Source organism: Falco cherrug, chromosome 6 (genome assembly GCF_023634085.1).
Source record: "Falco cherrug isolate bFalChe1 chromosome 6, bFalChe1.pri, whole genome shotgun sequence".
NCBI classification, from domain to species: domain Eukaryota; kingdom Metazoa; phylum Chordata; class Aves; order Falconiformes; family Falconidae; genus Falco; species Falco cherrug.
The window spans coordinates 87,964,224-87,992,148 of NC_073702.1; the positions used below are offsets into that span (position 1 = coordinate 87,964,224).

The 27,925-nt window shown below is 41.9% G+C and overlaps 1 long non-coding RNA gene across 1 annotated transcript in view; it reads left to right on the forward strand.

Moving 5' to 3' along the window:
• LOC129736373 (uncharacterized) overlaps positions 1-27,925 on the forward strand; it is a 199,365-nt gene that overhangs the window by 119,613 nt on the left and 51,827 nt on the right. Inside the window, exon 4 of the long non-coding RNA XR_008732871.1 lies at positions 23,906-24,016. This is a non-coding gene — a long non-coding RNA (uncharacterized LOC129736373). The remainder of the gene's footprint in view (positions 1-23,905; positions 24,017-27,925) is intronic.

The window sequence follows — 27,925 nt, forward strand, 5'->3', positions numbered from 1 at the left end:
GATTTCTGTGTTTGTTTTCTCTGTTATGCTCCAACTGATGATGGTGGGGTTACTGCAGACTTACGTGAGTGCAGCTCCGAACAGGTTTTGGCTCCTGGCGTGTAGAAAACTTTTCTCCCTTATTCTTGTCTGTGTCTTTAGAAATGCAACTGTTAGAATTTGTAAATCCTACCAGTGAAAAAATGAGATGCAGGGAAAATCAAAGATGTTTACCCATCACTGAGCTAGACAAAGATCTTCATTTCAGTGATTCAGAAAACAAATCAAATAAAGAAGGAAACCCTCTGTTGAACTCCTCCCTTGCTTCCCTTCATCCAGCTCATCTGATGCTGAAGTGAAATACATTTCTACAAGTACAGTCAAGCCATAAATTGAACAATGAATATCTTGTCCAGTAAAGCTCATATCCCAGCTGGGGTTTTCAGCAGCAGCTTGAGCAACATTTCTGAGGGGAAGACCTTTATGAAGGAGATTAAGGAGTGCCCGCGTTCAGCAGGCACTGCTCTTTTCCCATATGACTGGTGGACTAATGGCTGTGTGTGAGATCCTGGCTGCTCTCCTGCAGGCAGGGGAAAAGGGGCAGTGGGATTCCTGCTATTGATGCTCAGGAACATTTTGGGAGTGAGCGGGGCTGTAGGTTCATCTCCCTCTGCGGTGACTGCTCTGGGTTGACCAAGAGGTACAGGGCACAAGGTTTTGAAGGTGTTTTTGTGCCTTGCTCTCCTAGTGCTTCTGTTCTTAAAAATCAGGTCCTTTCTGCTGGAAAATACTTGCATAGCTGGCTGCTGCCTGTGGGCCCCTGGAAGGGTCGCACAAGAGGGATTTTGTGCTAAATTCTGGTCCAGGCTGTAACTTCATCCTCTTATGTGGCCTCTGATAGTGCCAGGGGTACAAAAGTCTCCCCACAGATCTGTGTTTGAAAGCCCAGTCCTTATGATGGGATTTGTACATGCACTGATGTGAATATTTCAAATCTGCTATGCAATGGAAACAACATAGTAGGCGATTCTAATATGCCACTCAAGCTGCCATCTTACTAATTTTCATACTTGTTTGCCTCTCTTTGTTGCTAAATAACTGGCATCTGCATCCATATTGGTGGTCCTGAGAGGGCCCCAGGAAAAAAGATAAATCCTGCTGAATGTTGCGTACTAAAAAGAGCCCACACATTGCTGCCCACACTTTTTTTTTTTTTCCCCCCCAAACCCTTGGATTCTTGCCAGTGGCTTGGAAGGAGGCTGGATTTGGACTATTGTGTTTTCTTTCTCAGTCAAGAGAATGTGTCTGAAATTCACTAGGGGCTTTTAGCAATGATGAAAAATAGAAAAGGAAGGGTACACAGTAACAGGTTCAGTGGTAGTCTGAGGCCATGGTGTTTTAAATGTATTTTTCAAGTAGTTGTCGTAGTCTGGTAGTTGCAAATCTGTAACAGCAAATATCTTGGAATTGGAGTGGATTAAGGCTTTGCATGTGAAGTGTAGTGTGCTGCTGATACAGGAGGTGGGGTCTGCTGTACCTGTATGAGGGAGGGCCAGAGCACCCAATTTTAACATCTCTTGTAAGTCTGCTGATGTTGGATTTGACTTCAGTGACTAAGAAAGTGGCTCAAGACCCAGAGGACTACTGCAGTCTTAAAAGCCTGACATTAAAGCAGGCTAGAGAGAGAGAAAGTAGCAACAGAACTAAGAGGCAGGGGATCTACATGCAATTTTCCCCGTGCTAAGATAAATAAAGATGATTCAGGTTAACACTATTGTCCTGCACATATGAATAGGGATTGCTCTTAAGCTTCTTTTTTCATTCTGGGAGCGGTTTTTAGGTGTGCGGATTGGAAGAGCCTAACCTGGATTTCGCTGCAGCTAGCCCAGTATTTTAGCGGAGGGGAGTGAGGCTTACACTTACACTTACACTCACATTTTAACCATGTATTCTCTCAGCAGACCTACAGAAGCTCAGACGTGCAGATAATGTCACCCACGTCTTGCCCTGGCTTCGGGACCACGAGCTAATTTTATAACAATTGACGGTGACTTAAACTAATGTTGCTAGGGTGCTGTCAGTGATGCTGAATAAATAGGGAAGGACTTGAGGAGAACAGCAAACAGCAGCTGTGACGACTTTTGTTCTGAAGCTACCTCTGCATGCCAGATTTTACCCTCCAGGCACAGCAGCAGAGCATGACTCCCACCTGTTATCTCTCACCATTGAGGCTTGCTTCTTTCTGTTTAAGTTAGGTTAAATATTTCCCCTTTTCCCAGGATTCAGAGCTCATCAGCCCAGCTGTGGTGCACAGTTTTGAAACACAAAACAGCTGGAGACATAATGTGAACAAAGTTCACCTTTTCTTGTTTACATTTGAAAGCTGCTGCACTGTTTATGGGATGATGCATTTGTTTAAACAAATGTCCAGCTATTATTGATTTTTCCTTTCCTTTTTTTTTTCTTTCTTTTTTTTTTCTTTATGGCTGTGTCACTGGTGTCGTGCAGCAGAAATCTCTGGCTTTAGCACACCTGTGCACATATTGACTGTGGAAAGAATTAGGCCACGCTCTCCCTACAGTTGCTGTGGTGAAACTCGGGAATGGATTTACCCGAGAGACCCTTTGGAGTCTCTCTCCTTCCTTTTGGCATCCCCACAGTTCTCTGTGAGTGTGCATCTACCCGTCGTGCAGTACACCAAAGGGTCAGCTGGGTATATACCCCCCATTTCTTACCCTATTTCTTCTCTCCCTCTTGCCCCATCTTCTGCTCATACTTGCATCCTTCCAGGGTGAATTCTGTAAGAGGGAGCAAGAAGCAGGGATAGCAATTGAGAATTTCAGCCGCTTTGTGCATTTGGTGAGCTGGTAGCTTGGAGACTGTGAACCCTGAAGGTACCATTATCATAGTCTAGTTTGACTTGCTGCCTAGCACGGGGTACAAGAGCCTCAGCCAATTATTTATTTGAACAAGCCCAACAACTTGCATGAGCCTGAAATTTCAGTCTTAAGAACGGCAGCTAACAGCAGTGGGAATGCAATTTTTGAGGACCTGCTACACTTTTCAGAACTCCTTATTTACCCTGATCACTTACAATAAATGTTGTGTGGTTTTGAATTTGTCTAGGTTCAGCATCAAACCAAGACAGTAACTTTCATATGTTTGCAGTATTAACACTGATCCAAATTATTGCTGAGATCATTTATTTTTACTGCTTGTCTAAAAAAAAAAAAGAGCTTTTTGAACTCCGGAGGTTGTGTAGGTCTGGTTGAGATAAGAGAGCAACTGCCCTAATGCGCAAATACAGCAGTTGAGGCAGCAGTGTTAAACGTCAGGTGCTTTGGACTGAGGAAGCCAGAAAGCCCACAGTGGTGGGATGTAGCTTGCCTGCTGCTAGGTGAACTAAAACCCCGTGTCTAGGGTGCGTCCTGTATCAGTAGGAGAAAGAAGTACCTCTGCTGGGCAATTCAGCCCTGTGTGGGCAATATGTTGCTCTTTGGAGATGTCCATTTCTCTTTAGAGCCTGCGGAGGTGGCTGGTACCATCACAGCTGGTTAGATGAGGCACTTGTCTATGGTTACAGATGGGGAAATCCTTTCTCCCCACCACCATTGCAGAATAACCTACTTAGAAGGAAACTTTCTTCCTGTCTTCTCAAGGCTTGTGCTTTAAAACCTGGAGATTTATGTTCTTTAAAATGTGTGTGGGTTTTTTTAATCCTGTCTAATGGAACTATAGATGGTCTCCATAACCATATAAATCCCCCGTTATTCTTTGATTTCAGCCAAGACCTTGGCCCCAGTAATGTCTGGTCATAATGAGCTCCACTCACTCACAGTGAAGCTAATTGTATTTGATATGGCTCCAGTACTCAGTACAGGGAATAAACTTGCTGGGGATGGAATTCACCTCCATCCAAAGGACTTCAGTATATTGGGCAGCTCTTCTGAGCAAGCCAACGTTTATTCTTAGCAAGCTAATTGTAAGCATGACCTGTCTCATAGTCTGTTTCTTGTAAGGATAGATCCTGCTCTCCCAAACAGCAAAGAAGGCAAATGAAGGTTGAAAAGACTTCTGGTTAAGATACAGGCTGAAACTTCTCGAAGTGTTGAATTTAATCTACAGGGAAAACTTCCCTTGAGAAACTTTTCCTCTAAAAGATTTGTGTGTGTGTTTTCGTTTTTGCTTTGTCACTTTTGCATGTCACTTCTTGCCTGGGTTCCGGTCTAATTACAAGCAGGGGCTACTAGACGCATAGTTTTGGGAGATACCACTGCTGGGGAAAAGTTGTTTTTCTTTCTTGTAAGGAGTCAGAGGTTACAGACTTGTATTTGGAGTGTGTGACACTAAATCACTCATTTTTTTTACCTGTCCCTCACACCTGTAAAGTCTGCTTTCCAGTGGATGTTAAAATCTGAAGTTCATTTTTCTTAAGGAAACTTGGAGTTTCTTTAAGGAGAAAATGAGATCACTTTTATCAACCCTGATCTTTTGCAATCTAATGAAAGCATATTTATATGCCCAGGAACTATTAGCATTGTCTTCTTGAGAGTCATTTAAATTGACAGCGTGCATCTGTGTCCTGGGTCTCGTGGGTTCACATCCTGCAGAATTTTAGGGAATTTTTCAAGGTGTATGTGGACTTTTCACCATTTTCCTGCTGGTCAAGGACTTGAATACCATGAGTATAATGGGGCTTGCACTGTTTTACTTCTGTTTATAGTATGAGGTTAAGGATTAAAAAAAAAAAAAAAAAAAAAAAGACATACCCCCACATAACTGAAGCATAAATATGACTGTGACTACCCATACATACCTTTTGTTCCTCATTGTCCCTATTCTTTAGCCATGAAAACATCAGACTCCTGTAAACATGACAAATCCACGTTCCAATGAAGCCTGTAAAAGTCATTGAAAGGCCATCTTCTCCTTTTAGTTCTGGTAATGTAAATCTGGAATAACTCGATTCACTTAATTTGAATTGCATGAGTTGACATAGGTGTGGCTGACAGCGAAGACTGGCTAGGGGTTCCCAACCCCAGGAAATCATGAGGTCACACTTGCTGCTTGGTCCAAAGACAGCTTTGTCTTCGTTCCAGGTGAAGCCACACCAAAGAAGTGATTCAGAATTATATATTTTTTTTGCACCTGTAATTTAGTCACAATTAGCATGTGGGATATAGAGGTGTCAAAATACTTAGAGCAACAACAGCAGGTTTAATCGTTATTGCCTAATTATGTATTACTAGAAAAAGTATGTGTAAAAGAAAATCCCCTTTCTGTTCCTGCACACAGTGCTGTGAACAAGTAACTTGAGGAACTTTTATAGGAAGAATCGTATTAATGAACTAAGCTTCACAGAAATGTAATAAACCAAACCAGACTCAAAAAAACTAACTCCAGCCTTCCCGTACATCCTCTTCTTGTAGGCTTGGAAAATCCCCAATGATCAGCAATTATCGGTCGTCCTCATATTTTCAGCGTGGCTCAAAAAGGTCAGGGAACGCACAGGGGAAGGGGATGGGGCAGCAGGTTTTACACGTCGGCCCAGCTTTCCAGCAAGACTAGACCTGTGGGTGACTGCACGTGTAGACAAGCCATTGTGCAGTCTTCCAAAAGCAGGAGGTAAACCAGCCCAATACTTACCCTAGTTATTCTTTGAAATACTACCTTTATAAAAAAAGGGAGAAAAAATGTCTCACCACTGAAGGAAAGGATAGAGAACGAGAACAGCAAGAGCTGTATAATTGGGGAGGTGTGTTGTTCTCTTTCATTTTTATGAAGGCCATTCATTAAATTCTTTCCTGAAATAATTACTAATACCCCCAAATGCTGTTTCTGTAAAAGGACTTGGAATCATTAGATGAGATTTTTCTGAAATGTGGTGAACTCATTGACAAGATTTTTCTGTTTTTTAACAGAAAGATTTCTCTTTTTTTTTTGCTTTGCAAAAGAACTAGAGCCTTGTCTCTTAGGTTTTTAAGGATGTGAATAAGCCTGCAAGCATTTATACATTAACGCTTTCTGATCTCTGTTAATCCATACAACTATAGGGATATAAATTGTGTTGAATTTATTATGAAAAGTTTTGGTCTATACAGTTTCTCAGACATTGATGGGTATGAATTGGAGATGTATGGCCTTACCAGTCAACTTTTGGACTTTTCAGAGTGTATCCCTATGTCGATAATTGCCTTTTCTAAACGAGAGAAAATGTTGGCATGTTTGTATTTAATATTAAATTAATTTAAATACCTTAAAATATTTTAGTTTAAGTCATCTATTTTAATGAAGAGAAAAATTATCTTAAAAAAAATTAATTTGAGGACTTGTGCATTCAGAAGTGTTTGTAGTACCAGGTTTTCATGGACTTTTTTTTAAATTAGTGCAGTGATTCATGAAGCACTAAGCTGGGCTGACAATCCCCTTGTTTACTTTGGGCAAACTGAGTGACAAAAATAGACTGTTTAATAGCACTTTCCTATACCGGGCAGTTTTCATTATCCACAATATATTTATGGGATGGCAATATAAGCTGCAGTAGATTGTATTGGCATTGCCAACGTTAGTATCATATTCCATTTGTAATATTTCTAGCACTACAGCCCTTCACTGTATTGCCAGTGGGATTTTCAGACTATGCATCATTGACATAAGTCCTCCCCCCACAAAGTCAGTAGAAATTATAAATTCTGAAATAAGAGCAGAGATTAGAGAGTGAGAACTTTTGAAATGGAAAGTTGAATACCAGGGCAATGAATTTTTTTTTTTTTGGGCGGGGGGGGGTGGTTGTGCTGTCTGATTAAACTCAATGAATATTCTTAAAGATGTGCAATTACACAGTTACATAGTGTTTTACACCATCTTAAAGTATTTCTAAAGCTAGATGCCAAAAATTGTATCAAATGTGGTACCTTTGCCAATGTGGTGAAGTTAATTTAGCCTTTCTAGCATGTCTGCTCTGCGATCCTCTCTTAGAGTCATAATATTTCTTCCATACTGGCTGGATTCAGGGTACAACATAGACTCTCTAGGAATAAATCAGGATTATGTAGAGAAAGTGACTGTTATTTATGGGCCTCTTGTTCACTGGCGAAGAAGTTGAAGTGTATGTAGCTGGTACGATGGGAACGGTGAGGAGGAGACCCTCGAGATCACAGGAGACATTTTCCTTTTCTCCCTTCCCTGGCTGGCACCCGAAGAAGAAATTTTAAGGAAAGCCCTGCTTTGTCTCTGCAGCTTCAGACAGAAGCCGACCCACTGGAGATGCAGGCAGGAGAGAATTCAGCTGCTAAAGTCAAAGAAATATTTTCTGATTAGGTGTGAACTGATTTTATTATTCTTCCCTAAAGGCTTATAAGTTGACCAACTTTAGGTAACTTTTTATGAAGTACCAAAAGGCATTTATCTAATGCCAGAGCAGCTGCTGACAAATTTCAAGCTTTTATTTCAAAGCATGAAACAGTTAAGTGGTTGGAAGAATATTTTTAAGCTTGAGAAAAGCAAAATAATGTGGAGAGCTGTGCATTTATTTTGGGATGCCTGTAGCCCCAGTTCTCATTCATTTATACTTGGTGTGGTGATCCAGCCAGTTCACAGGACAGTTCCCGGCTTCCACCTCAGTATCTTTCTGAACACAAACCCAACAACCCCCCAAATCAAAACACCAGCTCCACCAAATCTGAATTTAAAACAAAAAGCCCAATTTGAAGAATTTCCTTCCAAGTAATTGTAATTGTCTGAAAGCCATGTTTTAAAATTGCAAATGTCAGCTGATGTGCTCTACGGGTGCTGTGTGTATTCCCTGCGCTTGCAGAAACAGCAGACGGCTAAAATTCTGACTTTGGCATGTGTGTAAGACTGCACCAAAAGGGATCACCGAGTATGTACAGGACCAAACAGATTTCATTTGGGGTACTGCAAGGAGATGAAGTTCCTTATGAGCAAGTCCTATGCAAGGCCAGCATCGCAATAATGGATTTTGGGGCTTGGGTAATAACAAAATGCAGCCAGTTTTGAGGCCAAGTCCAGATCTTACCATCGCTTACCCAGCACCATTTGTGGTAAAACTAAGCAAGTTCGCAGGATGTCTGTCTGTAATTTTCACTTGTGAGTAGTTAATTTTGCTGCTCTGAGTTTTAGGAGTTTACATGAAAATATCTTAAAGGAGCTGGGTTTCAAAACCTTACCAGAGTTTTCTGCTTATGGGCCTGCCGAGATGTCTTCCAGCTGAGTGCTGGAAAATCAAGGCTACTAAAATCACTAGGAACATGTCTTGGAGCAGTTTAGCCTTCCAGACCTGACTTTCCTTTCTCCCTGAGAAGAATTTCACTGGGAACTGATTTGCACTTGAAGAAATGAAATTTTCCTAAAGAGTTAAGTAACATGTATTTTCTTTTGGCAGGGGGGACCCAAAAACATTCAAGACGTTCTTGACCAGGGGCTGTGAAGTTGCTGATGATGGGCCTTCCTGAACAGTCTCTGTTGCAGAAACTTAAATTTATAAACCAAACACATTCCCCTGATCAATAATCAGGATAATAGAATATTTTTAGTAATATTTAGAAAGTGTAACTCAATCTGACATGATTACTCATGCTCACTTAAAAAAAACTGTCAATCAATACCAGTTATCAGATTTTCTACAAACAACAGTGGAGCAAGGGAGAGGCTTGTAAAATTGCGTGTAAAACACAGCTTCGGTGCAGTCTAATAGTTGCTTAGAAGATACGACACAGCCTTAACTATCAGACTTGCCTCGATGCGCTGTCGGGGCTGCCTGTGAGGAAGCATGTGCGATAAAACGGCACAGCAGTTAAGTCTTGAATATGGTGGTCTAATATGAATATTCTCTTGACAACTGATCAAAGCATGATGGATTTGTAAGAGAGGAGCTAAAAATACTTCTGTGTAGATATGAATCTTGGTCATGCTAGATGGAAAAGGAAAATGATGATTGAGTTATGCTGATTCTGCTAAAGAGCTCCAGTTATATATTAAGGCAGTAAAACTCTCTATGAAACATGGGAGGAATGTATTACTAGTTAATTACAACAGCAAGATACACCATTGAAGGGATTATTACCATATTTTATGATGATCGTTTTATCATCTCCTTGTTTATACTTTCCTTTGGTAATGAACTTTTCTTCTGAACTTTGAAATATTTAATATTTGAGCATTAAATATTGTACCCCTTGTATTTGGGAGGAGCAGTTCTTAACATAGCGAGTAAGAATATAGCTGCAGAGGAATCGAAAACCCAGATGGGGAAAAATGTTATTTTCTGTATTTACCCGTTGTGTCCATGCATCAGCAGTGGTGTGGTTGGTTCAGTGTAGTTTTTTTGGTGGGAATGAGGTATGGAAAGCAATAGCTTGTTTTATAGTGGAAAGCCCTGTAAAGCTGTTGGATTCCCAGGCCAGTTTCAGCAGCACCTCTTCAAATGTGGATGGCTGAGAGATGAACATCTCTTGTTTTAAGTAGTTGGACAACTGTTTGATTGCTCCTTTCTATAGGAAAATAATCTCTTCATGGACAGCTATAAGTGGCATCATTTTTCCTTTGGGTTCCCATTCCTCTTTCTGTATATATTACACATCTGGACTGTAAGTGAAACTTGCTCATTCTGCTGAAACATCTGTTGCATCCTGCTGCAGAGGTCTACTTATCTGCTACTTTTACTCCATACTGCGTAATTTTATTAAATCTTTGTCTAGTGACCCCAGTTCAGATACAATCAATTCAGTCACACAGAAATAGTTAATATTTTCTGAAAAAAAGAGTTACCTTGTTTCACAACTGGATCACTTTAAAGAAAAAAAAAGGCAAGGTGGGGAAAAAAAACCCCACAAGCAAGTCACTGAAAAATTGGAAAGAGTTTTTCCCTTTTGCTTTGGAAAATGTAAATACCTAAAGAGAAAAATGGTAGAAAGTTTCCAGTTAGAAAAAAAGGTTATTGCTTTTTTCAGTTTAAGAGTATCAGTCTGGTTATCCTGTTTATGCAGCAGCTCATAAGACCTTCACAGAAAAAGGAGAGTAATGTAATGGATTCTTCTAGTAAGAAAAGGAAGGAGGAAGGGGGTGGGGGAAAAAAATACAGAATTTTAGGCTAAATTCTGCTACTTCTGTTCAAAGAACCAGCATGGTTGTTTCTGCTGCTAAACCATGGTGAGGGCAGAAAGAGCTGGGATGGCAAATATTAGTGGACTCTGGAGCTCAGAACTTCAATCAGCGAGAAATGCTCAACTAAACCACTGAGAGAGAAAAGCCTTTTATTTGCACGAGCACATTTCTGCACATGTGGAGGAGGCTCTGTGTCCCACCAGCTAGAAGATTCGGCGTCACCACAGGACTCGGGGCTCATCAGGGCCCTGTGCGTAACGTTGCTGGTTTTTCCCTCATCCTCGGGCAGTAGATCTTCAGCTGGCCGCTTTCTCAGCATTGTAGAAGAAAATAAAATAAACCAGTGATTTCTGAGAAACGAGACCGGGATTCAATAGTCTGGAGAGCGAGTAGTAGCAGGGAGCTTCTGTAACTTTTCAGGGCAACAAAGACAACTCTTGGCTCGTTTGGGTGGCTTGTTTGTTGGTGTTTGTAGCACCATCATATCCCATGTGATGGAGGAGTCCTGAATCGCTAATTGTGCTCGTTCCTCCGATGGGAAGGATGGGGGACTTGGACTTTAGTGCTACAAGCCTGTGTGGCTTTGGATAGGTAGTTTTAAGCGCTACCTCTTCATTCAGCATTCATGGAGAAGTTAACAATTATTTGTTTTTTTTCCTAGCAGACTAAAGCTGGAGAGAGCAAGGGAGATGCTCACACAAAGGAAAACCAGCTGCATTTTACAAATACCCAAATTGCTCTATCAGAGCATTAAATATTTATCAGTGAGTGTCTGCCCATTGAGTACTTTGGTATATTTAATTTCTTTTTATTGTTATTGTCTGTCTGGGCTTGGACTTATCTCCTTGGCCAAAGATAAAAGATGATTTGTGTCATAAATGTATGGCGTGTGAGGCAGTGCTTAGGTTTTTCTGGAGATTCAATTAACGAGGCAGGAAGAGGGCAGAGGTAGGGAAGAAGGCTTTGCTGAGCCGCCTTTTAAATTGCGTACCATATTGAAAATGGAGCTCTGGCAAAAACAGTTTGGGTTTTGAAGGTCTGCTCCGTGTTAGCAGTACAAGAGGCAGCTGCCTAAAATAGGAAAATATTAGGAGGGTGTTTGGGGCCCATTTGTGGAGGGCAAGGCAGGGAGCTGTGGGCGGTGCGTGCTTCCCGGCTGCTAAGGGCAGCAGGGACCGCAGAGCTCGCACTGATAAGGAGTGAATGATAACATACTAATGCACTTTTACTTTTCTGCAAAGTATTAAGGCTAGAGAGCTGCAGACTGTTTGTGACACATGGTAATTTGTTGAAAATTGCTATTTCCAAAGTAGAAAGGACGCGTTATATTAGCAGAACTGAGAAGAAAATAAACAGCTATTTTTGGTTTTGATTTTCTTCGTAAACAAAACAAAACAAAACGAAAAAGCGCCTTTGGAACTGGGGAAGATAGACACAATGTTGGCTATTATTTACCAAATCAAACTTATTTAAATGCACTGTCTTTGATACTTAATAAATGTTGTAGTGTGGCTTTTTGTGGCTAATAAAACTTGGTTTACATTACACCCCTTGTCTGCTGTGATTTGCCTCCCAGGGCTCACTTAAAGTGCATTAAGAAACTGCACACAAGATCAGGGTGATTTGCTGCAAAACTTAAATAATTCATTTATGCACCACTGCTCTCAGACAGTGTTTTTACAAATGCTATAATGAGACAAGCTGTGAAATGTTTTACATGGTGGAAATGAGGGCTGCTCCTCAAGTAACGTCTTTCTGCACAAATTTTATTCCTTGAAGTCTTCAAGAGGACTTTCAAAGCATTATGGTGTAGACCTCCAAAGCACACTGTCCCGCTGGTAAGGCTGTTTGTCCTAACTCAGCAATAATATTATTTTACTTCCATGTGCTTTCAGTGGAGGATCTGAAATGAGCACGGGATACTTAAGGAGTGCAGAGTGCAAATTACAGTTCGGTAAAGCTGGGAAAAGACCCTTTTCCGACCATGACAAGACCTCGCCTACCACACTGGTACCCATTCTTACTGCGCTCTGCAATACACTTGACTTTTTATTAATGGGCATGGAAGAAATCGGAATGATTGAAGTTAAAATATACCAGAACTAAGCTTTACTGTCAACGTTGTTGACAACTCCCCTGATGTTAGCTCTAAATTCTCATCCTCTGGAGTAATGTTTCTTCTGTGTAGTTATAACCTTCAGTACCCTCTGCAAAAGTCTTATTGTCATGAAGAAGAGCTTGAAAGTGTGTTCTGCACCTGCACTCTCAGGAAGCAGTTGTCCAGACATAAAATAGATCTATTATTTACACTAAATGTTAGAATATTTTTATTTTTTTTTAATAATCTAGTAATTTGGACGGAGAAAGGGGGATAGCACTTGGGGCTGGTGGAGCAACTGTGACCCCTCTGTCATTTTTGTTTGTGTATTAGACTATAGGTCTTGACTGCGTGATTGGATCATACTTCTTCTACAGGAAGAACAAATTATGGAAGAATTAAAACATAAACAAATTAGTCTTAAATTAGTAACTGGGTAAAAGTAATCTGTTTACAGTATGTGTCTGACTTTGCTAGGAAAAGTATCCAACGGTTTACATTTCCCATGCACATCTCTCCAGTGATGTGGGGCTCAAGATGATATGGAGAAAAATAGAAGGTGTGAGTGTGCTGGGTGGCTTTCATTGGAATTTGTAACTAATTAAAATAATGTATAATTAGAAGCAGGCTTTAATTCTTAGGATTACAAGAAAAGTGTTCAATTTTTCGTAACTTCTTAATGTATCAAATTTGCTTTAGCATTCTTTGCTAGCAAATATTTTGTAATTGCTTGGATTTTTGCATGGCCATTATAAACCTTGAAGTGTGCAAAGGTGATTATCATTTTACAGAATGAAAGTTGGAGAAAAAGGAGGGGACGGGATTCAGAAAACAAAATGTTTGGGCTGCTGCTAGGTAGAGATCCCTTTGAGTTTGCTAGCATGTCTGTGAGCATTTTCTCCCCCTTCTCAATCAGTTTCGAATTCAAGGAAATTACCATCTGTGCATAGATATGCAGGAAATGAGCTAAATTTGTAGTGTAAACATTTTCAAATGAATATTTGCACAGTACAGTCTCTCAGCAATGCATTATCCTCTTTTATTTGATAATCAACACATATCCCTTATGAGTTGCATTGAAAGGGAAGAGAAAGACTCTCACTAAACTCTAATTATCCTTTCCTTCCTCCTGGGAAGAGCTCTCTTTAAGCTTCCTTTTGTGAGCTGCTGTGCCTTTCACAGTTGTTCCACCTCTTGATCACTCTTTCCCCTTATTTTGCCTCTGAGTGGACTCTCAGATGTAAGGGCATAGCGTGAGCCCCGAGAGCTCCGTATAGGGACATCTGTTGAATTTCTATAAGGTAGGATTGCCGGGCCAACCCAAAGCCTCAGAGAGATTCAGAGCAATTAACTTTCAACTGAGGTTTTTATACAGGACACAAGCTTGCGATATTACATAAATATTTCTTGGCTTAGGACTGGGAGAACGACATATTTCCATTAGCCCCAAAGTACTTTTGACTCGATTCGGTCTGCAGCAACGTGAGTCAGCTGTTTTGCCTAAGCAGTGTTTCTAATTCAGCCTTTTTCTAATAGGCACGTACACATAACGTGAGCTTCCTACACAGATTAATCCGTGTTTCCTCCATATGGTTTGTAGATTTTTATTTTCTTTTCATTCAGTGCAAGCTGCTGAATAGTAAAATGCAGTCAAGATCTTGTTCTAGCAGGGGGGAAAAAAGGGAGCCCAGCTGAAGTTGCCAGGGAATTACCGAAATTAGCATATCCTGGTTGTTTTGGGAAAGGAGTTTTTCAGCCAGTCCCTCTGACTACTAGGGCTTGGAAGCGGGTGAAGTCCTTGAGCAGCCCTGTGTAGGAGGCCCTGCAATTTACCGGGTAGCTTTCTGAAGGCAGGGTTTGTAGAAGCAGCAGCAAGCTGGACCAAACCGTGCTGGAGCTGGTTCAGAAGGATGAAGGAATCTGTGGAGTTGCCCTGAGAGTATTCAGCTGAGATACTACACCGGGGGGGGGGAGAAGTGGTGGCCATGTCAGAAGACAGGAGAGGAAGCTGTTGGGGAAGGTCTGTGTTCGGAATAACACAGGACTTAAGAGGCTTGGAAGTAATATTTTGCATTTGTGAAGGTTAGTAATTTACAGTCTGTGCATGGAAGAGAATGACTCAATTTGCTAATTTTAATGTGCAATTAGGAGTGTTAGAGTGATACTAGCAAAGTCTTGCTATTGCTACCGCTAGGCTATCAGAATAAAGCTGTAGACCTATTCATGTGCATCCACGTACACGGAAAACACAAAGACAAACAAGGCTGCACACGTGCATGGTAAAGCACTGCAAAGTATAACACCCTGCCCTCCCTCCCCGCCCCCCCAGCAACCTTGATTAACACCCCCTCCCACCCCCCAAAAAATAATAATTAAAAAAAACCCAAAGCAAAATAACCCTACAACCTTTTTCTTTTAGTACCAATGAAATCTAATGGTATGGTTTTTCTCCTTCAAACAGGGAGAATGTTAATTCCCGGAATGCACTTTATACAAATTAAAGTCCTTTCCCCCTTCCAAACATAATTTTTAACTAAGGAATCAATCTCTCTCCTAGCAAACCAAGGTGAACAAATATATATATAAAATAATTAAATTGCTTTTTTCTTATTATAAGAGTTTGTTTGGTTTGTAAAACCAAGCTGGAATATTTATGCCCTTCCTCTTAGGGAAGGTCAGCAGATACATACTCAATTACCTATTTGTGTGCGTTAAATCAAACGACTCTATATTCAATATTTTGTTTTTTAATTTTGCCTGAGCAGGAAGCTGGAAATCCAAATTAATGACTCTTCCCCAGTGACATAAATTCTGCAAAGTATTTGTAGCTTGCTAGCCTTGTTAAAGTGCTCTGACATGATTGATAACTGTTGTCCTCTCCGACAGCGAAGCCTGCACAGCAGTGGCAAGTAGACCAGCAAGCATGCAGAGAACTTGCACGAGGTTCAAAATCCGAGATGTTTTCATTAATTCTGCTTCCAGGTTGCAAGGAATGGTTTCTAAATAGGCTGCTACCTTGCTTGTCTTCTCGCTAACAGCTGCTGTTAGACATGATAATGTACCAAAGTCACTGCTGCTGAGCAAGGCCAAGTGAGGCTTGTTTGGGTGGGCGGTCTGGGGGCAGCGAAGTCCCTTCTGCTGGGGCGGGGGGGGGTGGGGGGGGAGGCAGGGCAGCTGTGCCGGGACTGCCTTGTGCATGCCCTGTGCTGGTTGGAGGGGGGGGGGGCGTAGTTTAACTTGCAAAGGGTCTACGCGGGAGTGATCTACCGGCTGCCCCACTTCTCCCTCTTTCCGTGTTTACCTGTGCACCGACTGGTTGGGTGCTGAACCCCTGCAAGGGCAGATTTCTTCCAGAGAACAATAAAGTTGCCATAACAAGATCCAGGCAATAAACATTTCAAACTAGTTTACACCATCTTTTTGGTGTTCGGTTTGGTGTTCTCAAGCAGTGATTGACCCTGTGCTGCAGAAAATGTCTCCCACCAAGACAGCCTTTACTCCAGGGGTCTGGGCATCTGATGGACCAGTGCAGGCAAGATGAGGTACAAGCACATTGGGAAAGGCTTCTGTTAATTTTGGGGGTTTCTTTTAATTTCATGCTCTTTTTCCCTTTATGTGATGCTGGGGTGGAGAATGGATTTATCTTCTATGGGCTAACATCTGTGAGGCTGGTGGAGTTGCTAAGGGGTAGCTTGCCAACTCACATAATTAGGATCTTTCCTGCAATACAGTAATGCAGTCCCTACAGGAGCTTAATTTGAGCTATAGGTATTAACTACAGTAAGTCCTTAGGAAGGTATAGCTGTAAACAGATTAAACATCAGATAATAATTGCATTGATCTAGCAATCTATGTGAAAATTGGAAAGAAAAATAGTTTAAAGTGTTTGGTCTTGAAATAATGAATATGCAATATTTTAAAGAAATTGCTGTTGCCAGAGCTTTGAAATATGAGTCTGAATCAAGGTTAAAATTGACAAATGACCTTTACAAAGTAAATGAGTAGCACCAGTCACCTGTGGATGCTGATGTGGCTAGGATCCCAGCAGAGGCACCTGTCTTGCAGGATGGACACCTCTCTCTGAGTGTATTGTCACTGCTAGTTTTTATTTTCTCTTTAGGCAGAAGCAGAACAGAAACGTAACTGAAAGAGCCATGCACATTGCTCTTTCCATAATCCTTGTGCTATGAACTATTTTTTCCCTATAGGCTATTAGTGTCTTTGAATAAGTACCTAGTTCCTTTCAATAAACACTGTGCATCTGAAGTTAAAGTGGCTACTACTAACTAAAGTGACAGCTACTCAACTGCTAGCAACAAAAAGAAGCTTGTTAAACCTGAAGATGTCACATCATTTCCGTAGCTGCATTTCTGAGCTCTAGGAGACTCGAGTGCCATATTTTCCAGGCAGAAACAGGTAGTCAACTAGGGTGTTTATTCATTGAAGGTCAGGCTTTTGTATTATGAAACTTCTAGCAGATGTGATAAGCAGTAAATTGCAGATCCATCACCTTTTCTTTTCTATCTTTTTTCTTTTTTTTTCTTCTTTTTTTTTTTTTTTCCTCCCAGTGAGCCTGTGTGTGAAATCAGCAGAATACTGCCTGCATTTGATTTATGGCCCACTTTTGACCAACTCTTATCAGGTTCCCACAAGCCCTTTTCTGATGCAGCTCATGTCTGAATGACAATAGACAACCAGTGCCATTATGCTCCAAAATCCCTCTCTGCATTCTAGACACCTAAGATTACATCTGGGCTATTGATTTATTACTCCCCCCCGCCTTTTTTTTTTTTTTTTTTCCCCACAGGGACCAGTTTGTTCAGCCTGAACAAGATAGACTATTATTAAACTGAGCAAACTACTCCATGTGAACTTGGTAAAGAAATAATCGTTTGCAACCACCTTTCTAACCACCCAGGTTCATAAAGAAACGTAGGTGTTGAAATATTAAGACTGTTTATATATGGGTCCCACCATTCGTGTTTGTTCAGATTATATATAATTTATATACACGAAATGAGACCCAACAGGCATTCTGTTGTGTTGGACATTATAGGCATATTGCCTAAAGCACCGCAGTATTACCACCCGATGTACAAACCCCGAATTATTACAAATCTGCGTTATAGAAATACCTACTGTAACGCCAACTGTATCTGTGGCAGGGAGGTTTTATGACACCTTTTAGAGCCTCAGCAAAATTTATATGTTCTACCAATAGATTTTTTCTTTTCCTTTTTTGGGAGGGAGAGGAAGCTATAAATTTTACAGTATGTTGGATTTTTATATCTCCTAAAAATGTACTGTGTAGGATTCACATTTAATATCCCTCAACTATAGTCATCTGTGTATTTAAGTCACTAAGTGAAAAGGTACAGACAGGGCTTCTAGTTAAAAATGGGTGGGTTTTTTTCCTCTCCCTTTCCCCTCCCTGCACACACCCCCACCCCCACCCCACCCCCAAGCACACACCTCACCCTCACATTGTCTTTTGGTTAAAATAACATTACAGAAGTTGATTCAGTGATTCAGGGCTCCCTCATGGAACACCTCTGGCCTGATTTCGGGGAAACTCCGAGCACCGTCACCCCAGACCAACAAGGTCTGCAGGTGCTCTCAGAAAAGCCAAGGGTATAGCATGCACCAGATGCCACAGACACAGACGGAGGCTTTCAGGGCTCTGCCCCTCCCGCCGTTGGCCATGGGGACAAATCTGCTTAACTCTCAACTGATCCTCCCATGGTTTATGTCCTACCTCAAAGGATTTATTTTATTCCACCTACTATTCAATTCATTGTGGACAAGCGTCTTATCATCACTTGAGTCCTGTTTGTTTCAGTGACACATGTGGGCAGAAAGTATCACACACAGGCTGTAATTTCAGTATTTCCTTTTACTGCCTTAGCGTACTGCTGGTAATTTTTTTTTTCCCCCAGACATTCCTTTGTTCTCCTGTGGAGCAAAACTCTCTATCAGCAAAGAGCCAGATAGTGCCAGCATCAAGTGGGGAAAAAGGTAATTTTTATCGTTTATTACTAGGTGTCTATTTTCTAAGTTTTTTTTTTTCTCATACTTAAGAATAAAAGTCCTCACAGGAAAAAAAACAACTTTTTTTCACTGAGATTTTATAATTATTCTGTGATTCCATCTGTGGGCTTCTGTTTCTGTCCATTCAGGGCTTGATCTTGCCAGATTCTGTGTCTGTTCTAATAAAACACCTATGGATGTGCTCCAACAGCGTTTGGAAGCTCAGACATCCCATAAATGCCTTTGAAATACTGTAGTATTTCTGTTTAAAGAGGGTTAGTTGACAAGGTGTCTGAGCAATACCTACCACTGAGGCCTTTTAGAAAGTGAACGGGATTTTTCCTGTGAAAACCGTGCCTTTTCCATTAGAATCTAGTTGGGCATCCAGATATTGGGATGAGAAAAGGAACTGTGTGATGCTGAGTCCGACTAACACGAGACCCTGTTCGGTATGGAAGAAATAAGTTACACAAAAATACATAAATCAGAGTTTCAGGGACCCACAGATTGCATTGTTATAGGTAATGGGGAACGCTCCGGCTCCGTGAGGATGCTGGGGAGTTACAGTGGTTTCTGGTTAGAGTACAGAGAATAATTAATGGTCCATGGAAAAGGATGAAATGTTTTTTCCTCAGAATGGAGCAAGTAAGAAGGGATGTGAAGGCAGCACAAAACAAGTGGAGAGTCAAGCGAACTGAAATATGGCAGGCTGAAAAACCCAAAAGGGAACACTTTTTCCCGTAATGTGTAACTCAGCTGGGAAATTCTATGCTTCTGTTCAACTGAGAACAAATCAAATTTTAGAGAGAGATAACCAAATTTATAGCAGTAGTCCATGCTACAGCAGGAAGAGCAACGTCAAGGTCATTAGAAAAGCTCTGCATCCAGCCGTCAGTCGCTGGGTGTTGGGGGGTTGAGAGGGACAAATAGCCCATAACTGCAGGCAGCAGAGTTGCACTTTGAAGCCTGGTTCTGGCCTCAGGAGACTTGCTGGAATGGACTGCTGCCCTTATCTAGTATTGCAGTTCCATTGCTTTTGTTATTCAGTTCAGTGTTTTAGAAAAGTTTGGGGTGACCGGGGTGTTGATGTCCTGTGCAGAATGGTTTTCCTTGTCTCCCTGTGTCCTGGTTCACTGTTGGGCAGAGGAAAAGGGAATCGCAGCAGTGCAAACAAGCCAAAAAGTCTTGACTCAGCTGACAGTCACTTTTGTGACAGTCGCTTGCTGTTTGGAGTCAGCTCTGCAGCGTCTTTCCAGCCTGTGTTACAACTGCTGTTTCATTTGCATCTTGGTGTCACCAGAAGCAGCAGGGGTAGAAACCTGCTCCGGGTAAGCCAGCTCTAGAGTTTTTCTGGCTCTTCCTCTGCCGTGGAAACTCCTCCCTTCCCTTAATGCAGTTGACTTGAAATTGTGATTTATTTGTCTAAAGGCATTTCCTGGTTTCACTTTGTTTTGGAGCAGAAACCCACTTTCTTCCTTTTAGCTTCTGGTGTCTTCTACCCTGGAATACAGATGCTGGCCTGCGCAAGTGTTGGCTTGCATAATGCTGCTTCAGATAAAGGTCATAAATGGTCTTATTTGGAAATTAATTCAAATAAGAAAGAGGACGAGCCAAAACCAAGCCTCTACTGGGCATGTTAATAATGTCATTTGTTTACAGAGTGTAAGATCACTGCTAGAGGACATCCTGAATCATCGGCTGTTGCCCTTAGTGGATGCCCTTGGTTGTCCCTGCTGTGGGGGAAGCGAGTCCAAAGGTCAGAGATCTGCTGGACCAACACTGCCTGAAGATAGCTATTCATCTTCTGGAAACCCCGGCTGATATTTCAAAAGATCAATGTTAGGATTTTGATGCTTAAAAAAAATAATAAATAGATGGGATTCACTTCATTCCATGGACTAGTTCCAGTACAATTATTGGCACTGCAACCAGGAGGAATTAGTGCTGCAGTTCTTGAACACTAACCAGGAAAAAGGAGGCAGTTTTCATGTCAGAGGAGTGGTGTGGCACCAGATCAGAACTGGTGTTTGGGGGCTGTGACCGTGGGGTGCGTGATGGGAAAGTCTGGCGGCACGTGTTTCTGTTGTGCTTATTTCTTACACAGGTACAATCTGTGTGGGGTGGGGGTTTGATGTGTTTTTTTTGAGCAGCCTTCAATTCAGTATCTGCAGATATATTCCCCACAGAAGACATATTTGTTTTAATGCTCCTCTCAAACACACACAAAAAGGTGTGAGAAGGCATTCAAAATATAATCATTAAGAAAGGGCTGTACAGGCAGGCAGGGCTCGAGTAGCTCCACGCAGAACGTATGCCTGGGTTTCACCAGGTAGCAGGTAAAATAGCAAACAGATAGGCAGCCGTATTGTCAGCCACGCTGAAAAGTGCTCTGATGCCCTTGCCGAAGCATTTTCTCATCAAGAACAGCAAAATCAGATGTTTCTATCAGAAACATGAATAGCACAAACACATGGCTCTTGGCTCTTCCCTTCACTAAGTAGCAGCAGCAATTAATTAGCTTTTGGAACATGTTGCATCTATAGAGGGAATTCTGAACTCTCGCTTTTTTTTGGAAGGCTTAACAGTATTTCTGGATAGTCAGCAGCACCAACGATGCACATTTGATGTGTGGAAGAAGCTGACATTCTGGCTTTGGCAACAGGTACACAAAGGGTGTCTTCCCACAAGTTCAGTTGCACTTCTGGCTTAAGAGAGCACGTTTTGCTTATTGCAGGGAATAAAGAGCAGGGGATATTCATACACTCTGCAAAGGTCTCCTGGGTGTAGCTATGGGTAGTAGGTAGTATTTATGCTCCATTTTGTATGCTTGTCAACAGCTCTTTGTGTCAGACAATTTTTATTTTTTTTTTAATGCAGGTCGTCCTCAGGAAAGTAATGAAAAGGAGTGAACATTGTCTCAGCTGCCATAAAGTGTTACGTTCTCTTTAGTATAAATCATCATCTTGAAGTTCATTAACCTTAATACAGTTTAGTCTTTATGTGTCATCAGTTGAGCCCAAGCCTTCCAGATGAGTCATTGGCTATACGCTGGATTTGTGGGGACAAGCTCGTTTTTGCATATAGTGGACGTTATGCGTAGGCCCCTCTCCCGTGCTCTGCTCATTGGGGTGAAATCGCGTTTGTTGAGCTGAGAAGATGCCATGAGAAAAGCAGGCTGGTGGCAGCCTAAAAGAGGGGGAGGAACCGACTCCAGAGGACAAGTCTGTGGTGGCACGATAGCAAGGGTGCCAGTGGGGCAGTGTACCGGCCCCGGTTCACTTTTTGCTTCTGCACCAGTGCACAGATCAGGAATTGCCCTGTTGGGGCAAAGGGAAGCGTGTAGCTGAGGAACGTCCCAAAGGTAGCGCGCAGCCAGCCTGGGCTGTTCACAGAGCGATGCAATGTGTGCGCTGGTGACACTGAGCAAGGGGGGAGCCCCACGGGATGGCAGCAGAGCTCAGCTGGTGGCCCCAGCAGCCACCTTAGCACCCCAGCTGCTCTGCCCGTGTCCCCGTGCTGCCCAAGGGTCGCATCCTGGGTTGCTTTTAAGGAGGGGTAAAGCAGGATGATAGCCACTGACCTTGTGGATTTTTACAGGCAACTCATCCAGTGCCGAGGGGCTGGCATGGCACAGAAGGTGCTTGTTGGAGGGTTTGACAAATGGGCGGTGGAGACTGGCACTGTGCGTGGAGCGGAGGCAGGGGTCGGTGTAGTGTGTATGAGATGAAAGATGAGGACAGGGCTAGGTCAGGAAGAACGCCGTGTCTGGGGCCGTTGTCTTTTCCACTGTCCAAATTCCACATAATCAGTTTTTCCGTCTTCTCTGGCAAATCAAAGGTGTTTATAATTCACACTTTTAAGCACTGCTGTCTATTTCTGCTACTTTGTGGATTAAAAAAAAAACCCAACACCTGAACACATACAGACAGAGATATAATAGAAGGAAATAAAAATCTCTCCATAGCTTCAGGTCATCACTCTCTTGGCTGCGTGAAGCTCACCTATTGACAGAAATCATCTACTTCCAGCTGATCTTACTTCTCAGCCAAGGTCTGAAAGTCTGTCACCTCCCGTCATGATCTGTCATACAAACATCACATACAGTGTTAACCTAGCGGTTAGAAAGATTTGTTGCAAGTCAGTTGGATCTTTCTTTTTCTTTGTTGGTTTTTTTTTGTGTGTGGGTTTTTTTTAACCCACTTAATACAATGGGGGGTGAATTGTCTTATAGGTTAAGGGCAGAGGCTTGATCTTAATTTATCCCAGTAATCTGCCCAGACTGCGCACAGGAATCCTGCAGACTGCATGAAAAGTGCTTGAGTCAGGCCCTTCTCTGCTCAAGACTCAATAAGGGCATGAGTTGATCTAAACACATATATCTTCTTCTGTGCCGGGGGGATAGGGGGAGGAGGAAAAAAAAATAAAAAAAAAAAATCAATGCTGTCTCTGGTTGAATTTCTAGTTCTGTTTCACAAGGCTGTTGCTTGGCTCATCTCCTTACCTCCAGACGTTGCAGAATAGCCCTGCTGCAATCCCTTTGCATTAGACCATCTGAATTTTTCTCAGAGAAAATGAGCTTGGCCTTTTCCTTCAGCTTCTACTTCTCCTCTATCTTGACCTTTTTTTTTCTTTTCTTTTCTTTTTTTTCTTTTTTTTGGGCCTTTTTCTGCCCTCCTTTTTGCCTTCTCTAGGCTGTCACAAACTGTGCCTCTTGGTGCCCTGTTCTGGCTGCCCCAGTGCCTTCCTCTCCAGGCTCTGAGTGGGCAATGCAGATGAATTTTCCAAAGCCTGAGACCTGCGGTGTCCTGTTCTTGGCCCCAGACAAATAATGACTTGTACAGGTTTTGCTCATTTGTATGGGGTCTTTAAAAGAAGGAAGAGGAAGATTGCCTGCTAAAAATCATCGTCATTTGTGCAAACCACCCATTGTTATTTGTATATGTAAGATTTTTAAAGGCTTCTTGGCAGAATTGAAAGAAATGACCTTTGGGTTTTTAAATAATCTTTATGGTCCCTGTACTGTCTTACAGCCTTAATTCAGAAGTTACTTATATCATTACAATTGGTGTTGAACTTCAACATCTTTGCTTAACATAGTTTAAACTAGTAAACTTTTAAACATACTTTATACATAGTATAAAACCTCTTTAAAACAAATTCTTAGCGTTTTTCCTTTGTTTTCTGAAAACTCTTGACTCTCACAAAACAGTGCTGACTAAAGCACTAAAAATCCTTTGAAATGTATTATAATGATAAGATATCCCTCTGCTCAAGGTCTGGAGAGAGTATGTAGTAGGGTTATAGTTTTGAAAACCCCAAGTAATTTGCCTAAATCAAAGCTCCTAATCTTTGCACCACATCATCTATTGTATGGAAGAATCAATCAATCAGCTGTAATTGACCCCTCTCTATTAACTAGTTTTGTCTCCAGTTCTTGGCTAGGCGACGGGCCCATGAGGACACGGGTCCTATCCTCAGCTACATCACTGGGAACAAGACTGGGGCCAAAGTAATGTTTGAAAAGTTTTCTTTTATTTGTAGAACAAATGTTTTCACCCAACTGTAGCAGAGTCAAACAGTGTGAAGGAAACATTACAATACCCCTGTCTATTTATCTGTGTTTTTATAAGGTCACCCATCACCATGGTATCTAAGTGTCTTTCTTCTTTCCTTTAGGGGTCCTGGTCAGGAGTTGAAAATAAGGAAAAGAGAGGAAGAAAACCACAAAGAAAGAGGCATATGAAAAGTAAAAAATATGGAGCTGGAGGTGAACCTAAACACTCAGAGGTAATTTGCCTTGAGGAGCAAGAGCCCTTGAGACCTATGTGTAGACTTTAGAAAAAAGAATCTGTGAACAATAGTAAAGGCTATGAACGTGCTATCCTCTGACAGGTATGTAAACCTAAAGATTAAAATAACAGCTTCAAAAATCCTTCTGTCAGAGTCAGTTTGCTTTAGCTAGTCAGGGTTTCAGGGGAAGTATCACAAAGACAATTTATATCAAGTGGAGATAGCAAAGGAGGATTCTGTGTGAAATTTCTAATCAGTTTGGTTCTTGAAACATACTTTCTCTAGCTTGACAAAGTTTACATTAAAATAGCATTATATAAAATTAGATAACTAAGGCTAAGAACTAGTGGATTTTTAAAATATTTTTTCTGCATATGCTGAATCATCTCAAAGCTAAATTTCATACTTAAGGAAGATGAAGAAAGAGTCAGGAAGGGCACAAAATTGAAGTTCCCTTTTGTTTGTCTTTGTGTCACTTATTGTTGCGATTCGAAAATATTTTCACCAACAGTTCTGGCAATCCCAATGCTCTTTTACTTCACAAAGTAATTGGGAAGAATTAATAGGCTTTTAAAGTTTTGTCTCAGTGTAGCAATACATTTCCACTCTGTCATGTGGTGGGGTTTTGTACTTTTTTGTACCTGACGTACACCCACGGTGGGACCGAGGAGAGGGCGGCAGGTGTTTCAATCGTGTGTCTGTTACCCGGTCTCCCTCTGTGCGTGCTGCCCTGAAAATCGTGTTGTGAGAAACAACCTTGCGCTCTAGCGGTGCCGGTCTGCAGTCCTGGTGCTGCTTTTGGAGAAGAGGTGGAGGGAGTGGGGGCAGCCAGGCGTCCTCACCTCCATCCCTGGCATGGGAGCCCTACCTGCTTCCAGTGTGCAAACCGTAGCATTATATGTCTGAAGGGGATGGTGATAATAGAGTTAAGTGTGTCTTGCTCTGGTTTATTTTCCCAGTTTGATTAAATATGAGTGCCTCAGAATATCAACTATTTGTATGCAAATCACATCCCTTCAACAAACACAAGCCACTAACCAAACTCCTTTTGCATACTGTAAAGAAGAGAATTCTTGACCGCAGAAAGCAGGCGTGATGTACATGAAAGGGGTGAAATTACTCAGCATGTGCTCATTGAGACTTCTTTAAACAGCAGCTTCCTCCTCCCAGAGATCTTCCTTGAGGTTTGCAGATGACCACACGTAATGATGTGGTTTCTTGTCACTAGTAATAGCTTTGCGAGGCAGAAATATGTGGTGCAAAATCATATTGCTCAGTAAGTGGCGTTTAACTGACCTAGTTACCCCGAAAGCTAATTGCTAGCTTGTGTATAATATTGCCATGCCTTCCAGCAACGCAATAGACTTCAAGAAGTGTTTAGCCAAAATTTTAGCTGCTGTCAGGCTGTGTTCAGGTATAAGGCCCACCGAAGTCAAGGGCTGGCTTACACTGTGAAGCAAAGTATGACTGAACAGTCAGATTCTCAAGTTTATCTCGTGAACTTTCACATTTACTTTGGCAAATCCCATGCCGCCGTATGTGGCCACTGGTTCAACAAGCTACTTAGATCTGTGACCACCTTACAAAGATGTGAGTCGTTGCACTGACTTCAATGCAGTAACTCGCATCCTTCCCCAGGTGCTCCACTAGGCTGCTGAGCAAGCCCCTCTGCGGCTTCATGTGTTTGTTAAAGACAAATGGGTTGTGATGATGGATTGTATTTTGGCTGCCTGCTTGGAAAGTTTGGCCCCAAATAATGACCCCAAATATTGGGATTTTTGTGTGGTTCTCTCCTATTTTATTCCACCAAGGATGTCATATGTAAATAGATTAATTCAGGATGAAGAACCTTTCCAGAAATACTCCCCCCACCCCTCCAGACTCTCAAATAGGAGCAATAAAATTCTTTCTTTAATTGTTTTGTCCTAACGTCAGTTTATAGGTACACCTTCTGTGCAGTGAACTTCATCACAACTCCAAAGAAGTGTTCACAGTTGTTCCTCAGACCTGTTACTTGTGCACATAGATCCGAGAATCATAAAAATCAGAGATGGGAAAGTTCTTCTGCGTTAGATCATCTCATCCCTGCCCTTGCCGGTGCAGATTTTTTTCCCCTGTACAGTATATTCTCTAGCGCTTTGTCCGGTCTAGGTTTAAGTAGATTAAATATGGTCCTTCCTCGCTGCCCTGTCAGAAGCTGTTGGAGAGGCTTGCAGGTAATTGACACTGGCACCCTTTGCAGGTGCGTTGTGGACCATTTGTGTCCAAACACGGTGCTTTCCTCCAGCTGTCAGGAGTATCGAGTGGCCATAATTCTTTCTGACCCAGGATACAGCCTGTGCCGAACACTTACAACTAAGATGGAACAGAAGAAATGAAAATGTGGTTTTGGTTTCTTTTTGGCAGACAGTGTACATAGGGTTAATTCTTTTGAGCAGCCCAGAGGTGAAATAGTAAGGTGAAGGCCTCCAGAATATTTTGTTGATGAAAACTAGTGGTATTGAGATATGATGTTCTTGTCTGCACATGAAGCTTTTTCCTAGATAGTTATATTTTATAGGTTTCAATTAATAACTACTTTTGAAATACCAACTGTCTGCTCTCGTGACACGGGAAGTGGGTTTAGCCAAATGGTGAGTGCTTTTGAACGCTACTGATGATATACACATTTAAGTGAAGTAATAATAATGTTTGGAGTTTCCTTTTTCTTTCAAGGAACCCACCAAGTGTTTCACTCAGTCCCTGCTTAAACTGTAGTTGCGCTGGGGTTGGCACGTGCCTGCCGCTCCATGGTGTGACAAAATATAGGGCAGGTTTGACGGGATGTCAGCAGGAAGCCACTGGGCCCCTTGTATTCAGACTCTTAATTCTTGAACTGTTCCGTTTTCCTCAAAAGGTGTTGGTTCACCGTTGTGAACAGAAAACAAATGAGTGTTAGCTAATCTCTTGGTTTAGAGGGTTTCTTTCTCCTTTCGTTGTCACCAGAATCCCGACTTGTAATTCTACCAGCCACGGACATATAAAGCCATGAATCTCCAAGTACAATTCTCCATCCAGATCACTGTCATTACTCATTTCTATGGCTTTACAGGTAGGGGAATACTGTCCCTTGGTGTAGCCTCTTTACTTACTACTTTTACTGAACTCTTATTAAAGGTTCTTGACGCAAGGATTATTCATAGCACTCTCACTGCTTGCCATTACTGCCTCCGAGTTCATGAATCCCAAACTGAGACCACATTTTGTAGTCCAGAGTTCCTTGGACACGTAGCGCCACATTAAAGTGTCGTTTTAAGCAATTAATATTGTATTTATAGACACTTACAAATATTTATTATAAACGAGGCTTTAACCAGCAGGTCATGAGAAAAGAATCTGTTACATTTGCATTAAAACATGTTGAAAAGTTTAATTATAAGCGAAAATATTCGGCTGAACTATAAAAAAACGTGTCGCAGTGCCCAGCTTTGGCCAGTTCATGTCAGGCTGCCATGTTCAGCCGAGAAGGTGGATTTCCTTGTGTTCCACACTTAATCCAAGAAACCAAACTCTGTGATTTAGGGAACAGCTAAATACTGAATGTTTTTGTGTTGGGCAATACTCCTGTTCCAGACCATGGGTCAAATGCTGCCTTTGAAATCCCCCGTGTGGCTCATGGGGCTGAGGAGGAGTTTTGCTGGATTTGAAAGATGAGGTTTTGTGCCTGCTGGAAAGCCCGCCGCTGAAAATGGGATTCGTCCTCCCGACTCCAACTGGGGGCTTTATTCCTAGCCCTGAAGGGACCCTCGTTTTGCTGACCCGGTACATCAGAGGTCTGACTCCACTGGAGTTATCTTCTGTTTGGTAGGGTTCCCCCCTTCCTTCCTTGTGACACACCGCTTCAGGTAGGGTTTCCCCCCTTTTCTG